General features: G+C 34.9%; 1 long non-coding RNA gene across 1 annotated transcript in view; it reads right to left on the reverse strand.

Annotated features, from left to right (window-relative positions):
- LOC141560717 (uncharacterized) overlaps positions 1–11,620 on the reverse strand; it is a 34,564-nt gene extending 22,944 nt beyond the window's left edge. Inside the window, exon 1 of the long non-coding RNA XR_012487794.1 lies at positions 11,433–11,620. This is a non-coding gene — a long non-coding RNA (uncharacterized LOC141560717). The remainder of the gene's footprint in view (positions 1–11,432) is intronic.
- Between the last annotated feature and the right edge of the window lie 4,232 nt (positions 11,621–15,852).

Raw genomic sequence — 15,852 nt, forward strand, 5'->3', positions numbered from 1 at the left:
TGGAATTATCATTTAAGACAAGAAATTACCATCTGTTTTGATATGGGAATGATCATAGTAAATCTTGTTTCTATCTTATTTCAAGCTGAAGTCATATCATTAAGTGATATCTCCATTAAAATGAATGTGAACTCTTTGCTTTCATGAACTGTCTTACTTCTTTGTTTGTACCCCCAATGCTTAGCACAATGCTTTGAAAATGGTAAGCGCTTAATAAATGTTTTATTAATTCATATTAATAATGAATTTTCCAATTTCCATTCCTTTTTACTGTAAAACCCTTTTGATTATGTTTATAAAACTTCAGACATACATTTTTACTTGTTCTTATTGAGTATATGCCATTCCTCACTATGTTTGCTATGTCTACATATTAAACTATAATCTAAATAAATGCATTTTATATTCAAGTACAAAATTCTTAACTAATTGCTCACTCTCCCAATCCTGCCCTTTACTTCCAATATCCCCTTGTATTCTTTTGATAGCAGTGATGAAAATAGCTGTAAGATGGTTCTGTAGATAAAGAATAGGCTTGGGGTTAGGAAAATCTGATCTTAGATCATATCTTAGATATTTATCAATTATTACACCATAGCAAGTAATTTAATTCCTTTTTGGCTCAGTTTGTTCATCTGCAAAATGAAGAGATTATATTCCTATTCTATGTTGTTTAAGGCCCATTCCATCTCTAAATACATTGTCCTACATAAGTATATTTTTAGAATTTAGAATAGATCTCTATAGTTTATATAGTTGCTTCATCATCCCTCAATGGAGATTATCAACCATAATTATTATTATTTTTTTCTCCTTTGACCTTTCCTGGATAAATTCTCATCTGATTGCATTTAAGAATTTATAATGTAAATGCTTGGAGCACAAAACAGCCATTTTCTCTTTATATGTCTAGCTCATTTCACCTTGGGAAAATGTCTTATATTTGATAACTTAGCTCCAAGTGTTTAATAGTTATTTCCCCTTTATCCTGTTTCCACCCCCAAAAATTCCTGACAGAGGTTAGAATTATTCCTTACAAAAAATAAATGAATAAATAAAAGAAAAGAAAAGAAAAATAATTATTTCTTACCTCTTTGGATCCTATCCCTTCTTTATACATTGAAGTAATTCTTTTTGTTAAAATAATATTTTAACCTCCCTCATGAAATAGCTTTTTTATTCACTGTGATTTACCTTTCAAAATAACAGAATTTTGGAGAATGTTCCCTCCAGTGCCTACAGATAGCTCTGGAAGCCCGATTTCATATTGCTAGAATTGATGCAATTCTGATATTTTATAGTACCAAGTATTTTCAAGCTTGAAAAAGAATACTACAAAGCTGTGATTGGAATATTAAAAATTCAATCATAACATCTTAAGCCAGCTGAGCATATAAAGACTGACTAAGGAACAGGTTTTAATCAATGCCCTCCACTCAGTTCATTAATTTAGTAGTATTCTCTGAAGAACATCTGGAGTGTAAGAAAGCTGTTAGCCTATTCTTAGAAATTCTTTATTTTTCAGTAATATGTTATGGACAGTTAACTGCTTATTAAGTATAATATATGCATGCTATTACAACATTTTATTCAAAGTTTTACATCTCAATTACAACACTAGGGTCACTGGGCTGTTGTATTTGGGAGGGGGGAAAAACCCAACAACAACAACAACAACAGGCTCTGCTTGCTCCCTTGAACCCATAGCTAGATGCTTCTGTAGAACTATAGGAAAGATGAGATTTCCTTTGTTCTGTTTTTAGAAAATAGGCACAAATTAAAATGGGCAGTTATAACTGAATTCTGGCAGTAGCAATACAACTCTCATTAGCAACTATGGAATGTCACTTCCAACATACCTTTAATACATGCTTTTTAGGAAATAGGAAAAACCTGGTCAAGTTATTCACTGAGCTGTCAATCTACCTTCCACAAAAACAAGATTGTATATTCTTTTCCTCTATCAGATTATATAATGAAACTTTACTACATAAATTGTAGTTCGGATTACTTTCAAGTATAGATTAGACTGTGTGCCTACTGAGGTCCAGATGTTCCAACTCTCAAATTTTAAAATAACACAATGCTTGGTGCAGAGAAGATGCATCAAGGATATATACTGGCTGAATGGTGTTGGATTGGAAATTACATTAGTTCCCTTTCAGTTCTAATATTCTGTGGTTCTATATCCTATCAAATATATTTGTCCTATGAGTCTCTCAGGAGTTCACTTTTCCAGTCCTGGCTAATGTGTTACCTTTTAAAAAGTAATATAATTCAAAAGTTTTAACTATTATGGCAAGCCATTAGGGTGTATATTTTTGATTATGATATAGCACCTTATATCATATTATATAGGAAAATGTCTATTGCACTTATGTATAAATGTGGTCATCTATTTTGAATAACTTTGACAAACAAAGCCTAGATAGACACATCATTTGACTCATCATTAGGATGTGAATTTTCTTCAGTATATCATACAAATTTCAATGTATGCTCCCTTGATCTTTAGGACTATTTGTACATAATTTCCAGGTTTCTTTTTGTAATTTCACTTCTTGCTAATGGTCACTTTACTGACTACCCATAAAATTTACTATATTTTTAAGATTGTTAGTCATGGGGGATTAACACAAGATACAACTTTCACATATCTACTGCCTTTTGTATAGTTATTACTAAAATATAGGATGAAATATTTTAATTATTAATTGGATGAGCCTTCATTTTTTTCATGATAGGAAGCATGTACTGTATTGCTAACTTTCATGCTCAATGGACTTTTTTCTGTGATTTGTTTTCAAATAATATAGTGTTTAAAGTGATTAAGTTAACACTATGCACCTACAATATTTGATCATATAATAAAGTATAATAAGACATAAAAACAGTGAATTACATAGCCCCTTTTTAAAAGAAAGTTGTTAAAGTTTCTTTGTTCTTATAAAATAATAAATTTGAACTCTTAAAAAAAGATAGATATTTATCAGGCAGTTGGAACAAAGCTCTATGAAATGTCAATATGAAATCCTATTTGTTTTAGCTTCAGTTCAAAGTATTTTTCTCAGAAAGTCAAATATATAGACAAATGTATGTTTATATATATATATATATATATATATATATATATATATATATATATACATATTTTATGTATAGACACATACGCATTTTATGTGTATGGATATGTGTGTATATGTATATATAAAATGTACCACACACACAAACATACAAATATACATACATATACACATATAATTTCTGTAAAGGTTGCCTAAGGGGGCTGACCTTTCCCAACTCTTTTTTCAAAGGGATTTTTTTGGTATCTTTTGTTTTTTTCATCACTTGCATTTTCCTTAGTATGCCTCCTATTTCAAGACAGCTATTCTTTAGAACAAATACTTTTTAAAATATTCAAAGAAGAAAAAAAATTGTCAAAACCTGTCAATATACCTAATAAATCTAACATAAATATTGTGTCCCAAAACTTAAGTGTCTTCTTATATCCCTTCATTGGAACCAAATTTGATCATTATAATTCTACAGCATCCAATTTAAATTGTTTTGTTTTTGTTCTTTTCACTTATCCTGTGTGTGTTCAATTATCATTGTGTGTTTACCTATATGTAGATAGATATTTATGTCTACTTATACCTATCTATATATCAATCTGTTCATTTATATTTTTCTTGATTTTACTTACTTTATTTTGCATAAATTCATATTTCTTATCATGATTCTCTATATTCATCAGGTTTATAACTTTTAAAACTAATAAGATGAATTTATCTTCAAAAAGGAAAATTATATTTTAATATACAGAAATATCAATACTACATGAAAATTATATTTTAATATACAGAAATATCAATACTACAAATCACTATTATAAAATTTCTTGATGTTATTTAATAACTTGTTCCCTTCTTCCTTGCAGATGATCTCTCTCAAAATATATATTTTATTTATTTCATTAAATATTTTTTGATCACATGTAAAAAAATTAGCATTCTTTGTCTTTTTAATTTTGAGTTCTAAATTCTCTTCTTCCCTCCTGCTCTTGTCCCTTGCCTTAAGAAGATATGCAGTATGAGATTGATAATATGTGTTCAATTATGTAAAACATATTTCCATATTATTCATGTTGTAGACACCCACATACACAAACAAGAAAATAATAAAGTATACTTCAAGTTTTTACTCATTTTATCAGTTCTCACTACGAAGATAAATAATATTTTTCACCATAGAGCATTTGGACTTGTCTTGGATCCTAATGATAAGGTCAAAAAAAAAAGATAGTTCAAGATAAAAATAATTAACAGGAAAATTCTTATTTTGGGAGAGGTTAAAAGGAGATAACTTGAGACATAAATGATTAAGAGAAATTCCTGTCTTATTTAAATATCTCCGGAACCTCTTGGATAACATCTCTGTGCAAATGTTGTTTTATGACCCTAGTTATGTATAAAATGAAGTTCTAAAATTGTTTTCCTCGCATTAGGTTTACACCTGCCTTGTGCCCGCCAACTGGCGTCCCCTTGCCAGTTAGTTTGGCCTTTCTGGAGGCCAAATGCCTGTCTATCCCTTTACTATCAATAAAGACTTTGTTTTGATACAGCATTGAGTAGCGAATTCATTCACTATGGAACCTGCTCTTGGGTTACTTTGGGGAAGGAGAGAGAGAGGTTAATCAGACCATAAAAAGAGCTGATCCATCTCTGCTTAGAGCCTCCAATTACTACTCATCCCTAGTATTAATGAGAATCTTTCATGGTTGATAACAGTTTTACTGTTACTGTGAACAATCTTTTCCTGGTTCTGTTTACTTTATTTTATATGTCTTCCCATTTCTCTCCCTGAAATTATCATACTCTTCTTTTCTTATAGCACAGTTGTTTTTTATCTCAATTCAAATGCCACAACTTGTTCAACCATTCCTTAATTGATGATCATCCCCTCAATTTCTAATTTCATGAAACTACAAAAAGAGCTGCCATAAGTATTTTTTTGCACAAATATTTTCTTTTCCCTCTTCTTTGATCTCTTTGGGATACAGACCTCTTAAGGTATTGCTGCATCAAAGGGTATACATAGTTTTATAACCCTGTGGACATAGCTCCAAATTGTTCTTCAGAATATACTAATTCCCATATTTATCATTTTTTATAGAGTAATAATATCCCACTACATTCAGATGCCACAATTTTTTGAGCCATTCAAGCTTAATATAAATGAATCTGCTTCATTCTTTTTATTCCAATAGACTATTATTTCAATTCTCACCACTGCTACTATTTAATGTCTCTCTGTATATTAGTTCTTTCCCTACTAATATGCTGATATATCCCCCCAGCCTCAAAACCCTCTCACTTGATTTTGATCTCTCTGGTAACTATATTACTATCTCTTTTCTGCCCTTTGTTGTTAAACTCCTTGAAAAGATTTCTACAAAAGATATTTTCACTTTCTCTTCTATTACTTTTTTTAAAAACTTTTTCAATATGATCTGATCTCATCTTTTCAATGAAACTGCTCTCTCCAAAGATAACAGTAATTTCTTAATTGCTAAGTTAAATGGCCTTTTTTCAATCCTCATGCTTCTTGAGTTCTCTGCAATGTTTGATACTACTGATCATTTTTTTCTTCATGATACTTTCTTCTCTCTAGGTTTATTGGAATACCATTTTCTCCTGCTTCTCTTCCTCTCCAACCATTCCTCTGTCTTCTTTGCTTGATCCTCATTCAGGATCATGCCCTCAAACCATAGGTGTACTAGAGATTTCTGTCCTTAGGGTCACTCTTCTCTTTTCCTTATATATTTCCTTGTTTGATGATCTCATCAGCTCTTGAGGGTTTAATTACCTTCTCTATGCTGATGATTTTCTAAGCTTCTTGTCCTGTATTAACTTCTCTGCTGATCCCAAATCTCCCATCTCTAGTTGCCTTTCAGATATCTCATATTAGAAGTTCAATTCCTGTTTAATCACTTTTATTCTGTGACCCCATTTGAGGTTTTCTTGGCAAAAATACTAGATAGGTTTGCCATTTCCTTCTCTAGTTTATTTTACAGATGAGGAAACTGAGGCAAACAAGGTTTAAATGAATTATCCAAAGTCACATAATAAGTGTCTAAGATCATTTTGGAAATAAGGAAGACATTTTCTCATCCAGCACTCTATTGTCTAGTTGTAAACACCTGAAATTCAACATATCCAAAACTGAACTCATTATATTTCCACTTAAATCCTCCTTCCCTTCTAACTTCCCTCTTCTTGTTAAGGAATACTATCTTTCCTGTTCCATAGACTTGCAATCTTGAAGTTATGCATAACTTTTCCCTATATCTCAGTCTCCATATCCAGTATGTGGCAATATTTCTTGAATAGGCAATTCTTTTCTCTTACTATCTCTTACCATCCCCCTGCTGGGAGCTCTCATCAACTCACACTTGAATAATATCAGTAGCCTGCTTCAGGCCAGATCACTTAACTTCCCCATTCAACAAACTCCAATGAAGTCCAGTTTAATCCATAATTAATTACAAAGTCCTCTGATTTGATATTCAGAGTTTTTTTATGTGCTAATTTTACTTTTGTAATCTCCTTTACTCACTTTACTCATTATTATACTCTTTAATATCATAATAATGACCTTCTTGCAGACCCAGGAAGACAATCTATCTTTCAGCTCTGAGCATTTTCCTAGCTTCCCTTCATGCCTGGAATGTTTATTCATCCTCTTCTTTTGATCCGTTATTGGCTTCCTTCAGATCCCAACTAAAGTATCTTTTTTCTACAGGAATATTTTACCAACTCCTAGAAACTTCACTCTTCTGATTATTTTCTATTTTTCTTATATAGCTTTTTTGTTCATGTTGTTTACTTCTTGTCTTTCTCATTAGATTGTAAACTCCTTTAGAAGCTTGAGGCATTATCTTTTCTCTTTTTGTAACCTTAGCTCTTAGCAGAGTATTTGGCACATTTTACTATTGAGTCATTAAAGTCGTGTGCAACTCCTCCTCTTCCTCTTTTTTTTTTTTTTTTTTTATTAATAGTTTTTTATTTACAAGACATATGCATGGGGAATTTTTCAGCATTGACCTTTGCAAAACTTTTTGGTCCAACTTTTCCCTTTCTTCCCCCTACCCCTTCCCCTAGATGGTAGGTAGACCAATACATGTTAAATATGTTAAAGTATATGTTAATGCAATATATATATATACATATTTATACAGCTAACTTGCTGCACAAGAAAAATCAAATTTAGAAATAATGTAAAAATAACCTGAGAAGGAAAACCAAAATGCAAGCAGACAAAAACAGAAGGATTGAAAATGCTATGTTGTGCTCCATACTCATTTCCCATAGTTCTTTCTCTGGGTGTAGCTGGTTCTCTTCATTATTGAACAATTGGAACTGATTTGGTTCATCTCATTTTTGAAGAGAGACATGTCCATCAGAATTGATCATCATATAGTATTCTTGTTGAAGTATATAATGATCTCCTGGTTCTTTTCATTTCACTCAGCATCAGTTCATGTAAGTCTTTCCAGGCCTTTCTGAAATCATCCTGCTGGTCATTTCTTACAGAACAATGATATTCCATAATATTTATATACCACAATTTGTTCAGCCATTCTCCAATTGATGGGCATCCACTCAGTTTCCAGTTTCTAGCCAGTTTACAAAAAGGGCTGCCACAAAATACACATACTGCTCCTTTCCCTTCTTTAAAATTTCTTTGGAATATAAGCCCAGTAATAACATTGCTGGATCAAAGGGTATAATGCCAGACAAACTGAGCAAGACAGAGATTAGAGAGTATTCAATACAGAATTTATTAAATGGAGAGTTTTACTGGGACTGATGGATTCATGGCTAATCCCAGGGCTGAATGAGACTATCTTCTCAAAGAATCCAGCACTGAATACCAGATACAGGATTTTTTATAGAACAAAAACAATAACATAATGGGGGAGGTACCTGGATGGGGAAGACTTAATGGGGGGAGGAACCTAGGATGATTATGACATAATGTAGGCAGGCTTAATGGAGGGAGATACTGAAGAGGCTCCTGATATTCTAATGTCTAAAATGGATAAAGACTTTTATCCCATCAAACATTAAGAGGGAATAAGTATAGTCTAAGTTGTAAGATATAAAACCTTTATCCTAACATTAAAAGGGAATGATTATGACCTGAGGTAAAGTAACTGAATAGGACAATTAGGGAAACTAGGTCAGGACATTAAAAGACAACTGTGGCACAACAAGGGTATGCACAGTTTGATAATCTTTGAGCATAGTTCCAAATTGATTTCCAGAATGACTGGATGTAGTCACAACTCCACCAATGTATCAGTCTCCCTTTTTCCCACATCCTCTCCAATACTCATCATTATCTTTTCTTGTCATCCTAGCCAATCTGATAGGTGTGTAGTGGTATCTCAGAGTTGTCTTAATTTACATTTCTCTGCTCAATAATGATTTGGAGCATCTTTTCCTATGGCAAATAGTTTCCATTTCTTCATCTGAAAATTGTCTGTTCATATCCTTTGACCACTTATCAATTGGAGAATGGCTTGATTTCTTATAAATCAGAGTCAATTCTCTATATTTTGCAAAATGAGGCCTTTATTAGAACCTTTGATTGTAAAAATGTTTTCCCAGTTTATTGCTTCCCTTCTAATCTTGTCTGCATTAGTTTTGTTTGTGCAAAAAAATTTTTAACTTGATATACCTAAAATTTCCTATTTTGTGATCAATAATGATCTCTAGTTCTTCTTTGGTCACAAATTCCTTCCTCCTCCACAGGTCTGAGAGGTAAAATATCCTATGTTCCTCTGATTTATTTATAATCTTATTCTTTATGCCTAGATCATGAACCCATTTTGACCTTATCTTGTTATACAGCGTTAAGTGTGGGTCAATGTCTAGTTTCTGCTATACTAGTTTCCAATTTTCCTAGCAAATTTGTCAAAAAAAGTGAATTCTTATCCCAAAAACTTAGGTTTATCAACACTAGATTATTGTACTTATTGACTATTTTGTCCTGTGAACCTAACCTATTCCACTGATCAACTAGTCTATTTCTTAGCCAATAGCAAATAGCTTTGGTGACCACTGCTTTATAATATGGTTTTAGATCTGGTACAGCTAGGCCACCTTCATTTGATTTTTTCTTGATCTTTTGTTCTTCCAGATGAATTTTGTTTTTATTTTTCCTAGGTCATTAAAATAGTTTTTTTGGAGTCTGATTGATATAGCACTAAATAAATAGATTCATTTAGGTAGCATTGTCATCTTTATTATATTTGCTCAACCTATTGAAGAACACTTAATATTTTTCCCATTGTTTAGATCTGACTTAATTTGTATGGAAAGTGTTTTTTAGTGTTGCTCATATAGTTCCTGACTTTCTCTTGGCAGATAGATTCCCAAATATTTTATACTATCGGCAGTTATTTTATTTTATTTTTATGTTAATTATATTTTTTATTTACAAGATATATGCATGGGTAATTTTACAGCATTGACAATTGTGAAACCTTTTGTTCCAATTTTTCCCCTCCTCCCTCTCTTCCCCCCCCCACCCCAAGATGGCAGGTTGACCAATACATGTTAAATATGCTAAATTATAAACTAAATACAATATATGTATACATGTCCAAACAGTTGTTTTGCTGTACAAAAAGAATCAGACTTTGAAATAGTGAAATATCCCCATTACATATGATGATTACTGATGTTTTTAAATAGTTGCTCCTGACCATTTTAAGTAAAAGTCCATTTATTCCTATACTCTTAAGTGTTTTTCATAGGAATGGGTTTTGTATTTTATCAAATCCTTTTTTCTGATCATGTGGTTTTTGTCAATTTGGTTATTGATATAGTCAATTATGCTAATAGTTTTCCTAATATTGAACCAGCCCTGCATTACTGGTATAAATCCTACTTGGTCATGGTGTATTATCCTGGGTATGATTTTCTGCAATATTTTTGCTAATATTTTATTTAAGATTTTTTCATCAATATTCATTAAGGAGATTGATCCATAATTTTCGTTCTCTGTTTTCAACCTACCTGGTTTAGGTATCAGTACCATGTCTGTGTCATAAAAGGAATTTGGTAGGACTCCTTCAATCCTTATTTTTTCAAATTGTTTATATAGCATTGGAGTTAAATCTTCTTTAAATGTTTGGTAGAATTCACATATAAATCCATCTGGTCCTGGGATTTTTTCTTAGGGAGTTGATTAATAGCTTGTTCTATTTCTTTTTCTAAAGTGGAACTATTTAAGTTATTTACTTCCTCCTCTGTTAATCTGGGCAGCCTATATTTTTGAAGGTAGTCATCCATTTCACTTAGGTTATCAAATTTATTGTCATAAATTTGGGCAAAGTAGCTCCTAATTATTGCTCTAATTTACTCTTTATTAGTGGAAAGTTCTCCCTTTTCATTTTTAAGAATAACAATTTGATTTTCCTCTTTTCTTTTTCTAATCAAATTTACCAAATTTTTATCTATTTTGTTGTTTTTCTTTTTTTCACAAAACCAACTTTTATTAATTCAATTTTTTTTACTTTCAATGTTATTAATTTCTCCTTTTAATTTTAGAAGTTCAAGTTTAATATTTGATTGGGGGTTTTTAATTTGCTTTTTTTTTTTCTAGCTTTTTAAGTTGCAAACCCAATTTACTGATCTTCTCTTTCTCTATTTTATTTAAGTAAGTCTCTAGAGACATAAAATTTCCCCTTATTACCACTTTAGCTGCATCCCACAAATTTTGGCATGTTGTCTCATTGTTGTTATTCTCTTGGGTGAAATTATTAATTGTGTCTATGATTTGCTGTTTCATCCATTCATTCTTTAGGATGAGATTATTTAGTCCAATTACTTTTTGGTCTATTTTCCCCTAGCTTTTTTGTTGAATGTAGTTTTTATTGTATCATGAGGCAAGGAGATACTCTAAGGCCATTCAATTATCTAAAACCATGTTAGCAAGAGAGTTCAAAGATTTTTGGATCTCTCAGAATGATTGTGGTGTTTCATTGGCCAGTTGATTGATTGTGGCAGTAAAGTATGTTTTCATGTTTTAAATATCCCACCCAGGGGACTAGCATTCCTGCGCCTTTCTTTAAGTACCAAAGAACATTTTCCCAAAATCCTCACCCTTGTCTCCTTGAGGAGGTGGGGGCTGTATTTGAGGTAGTGTTATTAAATACAGTGAAGGAAGCACTTAAGTAGCCTAAAGTATACACAACCCATAGTGCTTAAAAGGGATTAAACATAGGATGGAGAGAATTATGGGTAGGGGAGGGTTCCAATGAGAGTCATTCCTCTTAACAGAAATCTTAGAAACTTTGAAATAGAATAGAGAATTTACTTTACAGAGAAAAGCATATTCCTTAGATGTACAGATAGTACCTGAGGTCAGGTTCTGTTGCAGTCTCCTGGTAGCTCTTCCCCAAGGATGATTGTAGTTACATGACATTCTATCATTCAGAATGTTAGTTTTCAAGAGGTTATGGAGAAGCTTCAAAGGAGGAGCTGTACAAGCACTGTGAGCGAGCTTGCCAGGATAATCCTGCAATGGGTACCCTACAGTTATTCTTTGGGGAGGGGCACAGTCATAGGTGTATCTAGCCTTTTACCCACCTATGCAGCTAATAAAAGTTGCCTAGGTGATATTGCAGCAGGCTTGAGAGAGAGAGATCACACTCACTTGCACCAACAGTATTGGTGGTATAAGTCATTGACCCCACATCAGGGATGTAAACATGGCCATTATGGGCCACGGTGACAACTACTGTCTCTGAGGTGTGGTGATGTGTAAATATGAAATCTTTCCCAGCAAGGAAATAGGCGAGTCAGAGTAGTTCCCCTGTGGGGAGTAGCTAGTACAAATGGGGTGGCGTCCAGAGAGGAGATGGTGATATTTGGGAATGGGATCTTTGCAAAAAATGCATTAGGCCACATCTGTGGGCCACCTTGGGGGTGTTGATGGCACACCCAACACTCCTGAACACCTCTACTGCCCACAGAACTCCCTTCTCTCAGGGGCCATAGAATGCTAAGGAGTTAACTGCTGGCAGGGACCATAGAATGACAATCAAGAAAAGTAGCAGAGAAAATGCTAGGAGCAAAAGTTCTCATCTTTGGAGTGAGAAAAATTAGAGAGAAGAGTGAGAGTGAGAGAAAGAAGGATGCAGACAATTCTACCCTTCTTTCTCCAGAGTGCTTATAGGAGTACTCTGAAATACCTGAGAAGTAAAAACTGGACTATTTGTTTTTCTGCAAGAAGCTAGGCAAGTGTCTTGATGCCTCCAGAGCATTCTCAGTCCTGCAAAGAAAAACTTCTACCCAATTAGTAAGGGTGTTAACAAAACCAAAAGCAGCTTGAAAATCCCCTGCAAGGGGGCATTTGAGAAGAGTCTATTTGCCATTCTTTCCATAGGTGTTTGCCCCTTTTCTGAACAGGCTTCAGTAGAGGAAGAGATCCTCAGGATTTACTTGGGCACAAATTGGGCAGGTCTGGCAGACTTATCTTATTGTTTCTCCCAGCTTGTGACCAATGAAAATGCATTTCACTAGGGATTGAAGAGTGTTTCTTCCCATGTATGTCACCTGATGGAAACCAAAGATCAGTTTCCACTCACTTGCCTGTGGGATCAAGAGTTGGTTTGACGGTTTTTAAAGCCAGACAGAAGGAGAAAGGATGTACCCTCTTTCTTCTGCAAGGGCTTTTTTCCTATGAACTATAGGAAGGGGCATAAAAATCAGGGAGCTTGGAGATTAAATGTGCCATGGTCAGGGGTAAATGGGCAGCAGCTTTAGCAGCTGAATCTGCAAACCTATTTCCCTTGGCTGGAAGTGAATCTCCCTTCAGGTGTCCTTTACAAAATATGACTGAAACCTCCCTGGGTTTGTGGACAGCTTGTAATAGTTGTAGAATTTCTCCTGCATGTTTAATGGGAGAATTTTTTTGTTGTCAAAAGAACCCTCTCTTTCCATATAGCCCTGTGAGGATGCAAAAATATGAAAAGCATATTTAGAGCCAGGATAGATGTTAACTCTCATTCCATTCCTGAGTTCCAAAGCTCTGGTTAGGGCAATGAGTTCAGCCTTCTAGGCAGAATATTCAGGAGGCAGTGGCTTGGTTTCTAGGGTGCCTTTGAGAGTCACCATAGAATAACTTTCCTTCCTTCCCCCATTTTCAAGAAAGCTTGACCCCTCTCTGCCCAGGAAAGTGCATAGCTGTTTCTTTGAGCAGGGTCTGGAAGACCTCAAATAGTCTGTTTTAAAAGTCTGTACTTAAGAAATCTCTCAATCCTGAAGAGCTTTGGGAGCAGCACAAAAGAAATCTGGAGGTCTGAAAAGAGAAAATTGGGTCCCCAATTTCACCATTAAATCACGCTGCAAAAAGGGAGCAGGATAGGAAGGAATAATAAACGGGCATTTAAATGGCAGTTCACTAAAGCTAGTGAGGCAGAGGAGAGGTCTCAAGGCAGTTTTTAAGCTCCCCTGCAATCCCCAATCTATGTGGGTAGGGACAGATGAGACCAGAGTGCCAGTGCAAGAATGAAGCCCCTCCCATAGCAAAAATAAATTCAATGGTCCTACTGGCCACATCCGGGGATAGCCAGGGTTTCACTGTTGATGTCCTGGTGGAGTGAGGGGGACCTTGACCAAGCCCCAACTCCTGCTGAAGGGCAGGGCATTGGTGGGGGCTTCCAGTGTTACTCCTGGTCAAACTCAGGACAAGGACTGGGGGGGGGGGTTCCTTGGACAATTCCCATGATACCTAAAGTATGAACCTCTGTGCTTCCCAAAAATATCAGCAGTCAAAGGATGGGCCTGCTCTCTAGCAATCATCCTCCTTTGCTGCAGCTCTGTCCCTGTTGTTCAAAACTCCACAAGCTGCTTTTAACAACTAGGTCATGGGAGTTTGGGACCCCAAGGCTAACCTCTGCAGTTTCCTCCATATATCTGGGCCAGATTGGTTAATAATAACATCTCCCCAGAAAAGATTAAAGAGGGCATTGACCTTAGACCCCTCAAAATTCTGGTTGGGGTCCTCAGAGTAATGGCTGAGGTTTTCCTCAGTCTGGGAAAGATTTGACATTGAAAGAGGCACCTCTGCTCTGAGTGTCTCTCCCTGAGAATCTGCTGCTTCTCCCAGGAGGCAGAGAGGTTAAAATCAGTCTCCTGAGGAGGAGAAAAAAAAAGTTGGGAGTCTAAGGATCTGGTTCAGGTGGGAGAGATAGAGTTAAAGAGATATTGCCAGACAAAAAGTCCTGGAAGGAATACAGAAGCCTCCTGATAAAGACTGCTTAGAGGTCCTAGAGAAGCAGGAAGGAAGGAGTTTGATTTCCTTCCAGCAAACTTAAGCAGCATCCTGCATTGCTGTTTTAATTTAAGCTTTTTAATTTTGAGATCTTTGAAGCTGAATTTCTTTCTGCCTAAGGAAGGATCCTTAGAAACAGAGGTGTTCTGTCCCATTTTGACACAAGCCTTAGTTTCCCTGATTCTATAGTGCTTCATCCTTCTCTAGAAGTCTCTAGAGATGAAGAAATAACAAAATGCTCCCTGATTAAGGGGACTTTTTTCAAAGAATGTAGGAATTCCCATTCAGGCATCCCTGAGAGAATTCTGCTCCGGTGTTGAGTTCCAACAATTCAAATCTTTCTAGGGTATTTGAGTGAATTAGCTATACAATAGTCATCAATAAAAAGGTTTTACCTTGTCAAGATTCTCGCAGGGAACCAAAATGATGAGGTACAAATGATGATTAGTTAGTGATAATGAAGAGGTGCAAGAATTGGGGTGAGAAATCCCCTCTGATCAGCCCAGGTCCAATGCAAAAGAATTCTCAAACTCTAAATCTGTGTGGCAAGAAAAGAGAATTTTATTGTTCATTAAAAAGGAAGTTTTCTTAGTGGGCAAAACTCCTCATTAGGAGTTTGGCAAAGGTGGTTAATAGACCCCTGGTTATATGAGTAAATGTTGGCCTGGGGTTGGGAGCTGTCTGGGCTAATCAATAGAGGATTATTGATCAGCCCAGATCTCCAATTAAATCAGACAGAGATCTCCACTTAAATAAAATCACTTAACTGGGAGTTTTAAGGCTTTTTCCCAGGGTCTAGGAACTCCCTGAAAGGGATCTAGGCCACTCCCAAAAGATCTCAGTTTCATTGGAGGGTGATTGACCAAGATCTCTCATTGAATGAAACCACTTGACTTGTGAAGGTATGCTTTTTCCAGTGTTTGAGTCTCACCAAAGGAGGCACAGTTTACATCCCCTCCCCCCCAAAGGTTATACCATTTTTCCCCCAAAAGATCTCAGTTTACATCATTTTGATATACATGAAGGTTTTTGTGTGTGTGTGTATGCTTGTAGACATTATTGCTATTCAACCTGGTTATAAGACTGTTCAGGTATATATTCCAATTAGAAGTTTTAATTTTGGAGACAGGTTGAGACCCTCTTATCTTGGTTAAATAATAAATAGTCAAAGAAAAGGTAGTAAGAAACTTCTAAGGTTATTGTAAGCAATTGGCAATGGCAGTAGTATTCCCAAAGGGATTTATCTATCTCAGCTTGACCAGTTCAAAGAAATTAGCCTCAGGTAGTTTTCTCTAGTATGAGGATAAAAGCCTTTTGATAGAGGTGCTAACAACTTTCCCTTGAGATTCTACATATGAATGCTAGCTGAAATTCTCAAAGGGTTTTAGCTGGGCAATAAAATTCAAATTCATAAGAATATAAATATTAGGGGAAATAGGTCTTGCATATTATTTTAGCTCTATTTAAATCAGAGGTTCTCAACCTGGCATTGATAAGTTT

The sequence above is a fragment of the Sminthopsis crassicaudata genome, chromosome 3, assembly GCF_048593235.1.
Source record: "Sminthopsis crassicaudata isolate SCR6 chromosome 3, ASM4859323v1, whole genome shotgun sequence".
Classification (NCBI taxonomy): domain Eukaryota; kingdom Metazoa; phylum Chordata; class Mammalia; order Dasyuromorphia; family Dasyuridae; genus Sminthopsis; species Sminthopsis crassicaudata.